Source organism: Benincasa hispida, chromosome 10, assembly GCF_009727055.1.
Source record: "Benincasa hispida cultivar B227 chromosome 10, ASM972705v1, whole genome shotgun sequence".
Classification (NCBI taxonomy): domain Eukaryota; kingdom Viridiplantae; phylum Streptophyta; class Magnoliopsida; order Cucurbitales; family Cucurbitaceae; genus Benincasa; species Benincasa hispida.
The window spans coordinates 6,595,788-6,598,178 of NC_052358.1; the positions used below are offsets into that span (position 1 = coordinate 6,595,788).

The following is a 2,391-nucleotide window of genomic DNA, read 5'->3' on the forward strand; positions in this document are numbered from 1 at the left end:
CGTCTATACGATAGACCTTGTCATCTCCCACTTGCTCAATCGTTTATACGACTGTTCTTCCTCCGCTCTCGTCTTCTAACCAAGTCCACACAGAGCACACACTTCCGGATTCTCACACCAAGAATACCAAGGTAGCCATTGTGGTGGTATCATACTCAACTCGACATAGTCGAGGTTTTTGGAGGCTGTTCGTTGAGTTTGCTATGTTCGTGTTCTTGGTGTTCATTGTGTTTTTGGTCGCTATGATCGTGCCAGTAGTGGTCGAAGTGTTCGAGTGTTCGAGTTTGCAGTCTTGTTGATTGTTCGAGCATTCGTGATCAAGGATGGTGAAAATGAGTCTTCAAAGGTATGTTAATTTTATCCATTGATCTTATAGAAAAGCATGTTGTAATTTCGTATTGTGCATAGTCTGTATGTTTCTGTTTCTTGATTGTAATTGTTAATGTTCATATACGAATGAAATTTGGAACGATCATTCCGCTACACATGGAAATCCTCATGTCTGATTTCCTTCAGATTTTTGTTTGTTTGTTTAATTTTGGGTTTTGGAGATTTGATTTAGGAGTTTATTTATTTTATTTGATTTGTACAAATTTAAGAAGCCATCATTGATCTAGAATTTTCTTTTAGATTTTTGATATAAAATTCTTATGATTTTTTTTAAAGTCTTGTAGGGATATTTTTTTATAAAAAAAACTATTTCAATTTTGTTCTTTTAAGGTCCCTTTGTTTTGTTGGTGGTTGTGAACTAGTGGTGTTCAAAAAACTCGATAATCCGAATAACCCAGACTACCTAACCCAAATTATAAGGGTTGGGCTGAGTTAGTTTTGGTTTTGGGTTGGGTTGGATTTGGTCTCGAGTTGACTAAATAAAAATTCGGGTTGACCCAACCCAACCCAACCCGAATTACATATTATCCTCCTTTAATTGTGCGCAAGCTCAAATGCTTGCATGAAGGTGGTGGGCCTAAGCAGCAGTACTCCTCCCCAACTCTCGTCCTTCAGGCCGACAATGAAAAATTGGAGGGTCCCATTGGCGTGCATCCAGTAGGAATTGAACCTACGAATTCGCCAATTATGAGTTGGGCGCTTTAACCATTCAGCCATGGATGTTTAGTGGGGATCCTCATACATGGTGAATAACCAAATTCCAATTGAAATGAAATCTTTAAGATAAATCAATGCAATTTAGGAGGACTCAATGAAAGGACATCAATTCAAATCCTGGATTTTCGAATTGAGAGAGATCAAGAATTCTCACTATTTCTTAGATTCATGGACCCAATTCAATTCAGTGGGATCTTTCATTCACATTTTTTTCCATCAAGAACGTTTTATAAAATTCTTAGACTCCCAAATTTGGAGTATCCTACTTTCACGCATTCACAGGGTTAACAAGCAATCGTATTATTTCACGATCAAGGGTGTAGTTACTATTTTAGTAGCGCGTCCTATATATCGTATTAACAATCGAAAGATGGTCGAAAGAAAAAATCTCTATTTGACAGGTTCTCTCCTATACCTATGTTTCATTGGACCCAGAAATGATACATTGGAAAATCTTTTGCTCTTCCAATATCAATAGGTTGATTGTTTCGCTCCTGTATCTTCCAAAAGGAAAAAAAGATCTCTGAGAGCTGTTCCTGATCCGAAAGAGAGTACTTGGGTTCTCCCAATAACTAAAAAGTGTATCATGCTGAATCTAACTGGGGTTTGCGGTGGTGGAGAATGGATCGAAAAAAGAGGGATTCCCAGTTATAAGATATCTAATGAACCGTCGCTGGAATTGAGATCTCATTCAAAGAGAAAGATATCAAATATCTGGAGTTTCTTTTTGTATATTATATGGATGATCAGATCCGCAAGGACCATGATTGGGAATTGTTTGATCGTCTTTCTTCCGAGGAAGAGGCGAAACATAATCAACTTGAATCCGGGACAGCTATTCGAAATCTTAGTGAAAGACTGGATTTGTTATCTCATGTTTGCTTTTCGTGAAAAAAAATACCATTGAAGTGGAGGGCTTCTTCAAACAACAAGGAGCTGGGTCAACTATTCAATCAAATGAGATTGAGCATGTTTCCCATCTCTTCTCGAGAAACAATGTTTCCTTATCAGAGAGGGGCCCTTTCTTTCGCTTTAGGGAGCGAGGCTTCTTTATGGAAAAAGGGGGAATGAGAGGGGGGTGTCTTTCTGTATTATTTCAAAATTCAAGGATTAACTAATGAATCACAATAAAAAACTAAAAAACAGGGATAGAATAGTGAAAGAATCGGTTTAGAACGTATCCTCTGTTAGAGTAACCGCTCGTCCTTTCTTCTAGATGCTTTGAATCTCCCTCAGATTGCCTTTATTACATTACCGATTACTAGAAAAGGATTGTTTTTTAGC

The 2,391-nt window shown here is 37.7% G+C and overlaps 1 non-coding gene across 1 annotated transcript; it reads right to left on the minus strand.

Moving 5' to 3' along the window:
- Positions 1 to 1,039: 1,039 nt before the first annotated feature.
- TRNAM-CAU lies at positions 1,040 to 1,113 on the minus strand. Its single transcript has one exon. It is a non-coding gene; the product is annotated as a tRNA-Met (tRNA).
- Between the last annotated feature and the right edge of the window lie 1,278 nt (positions 1,114 to 2,391).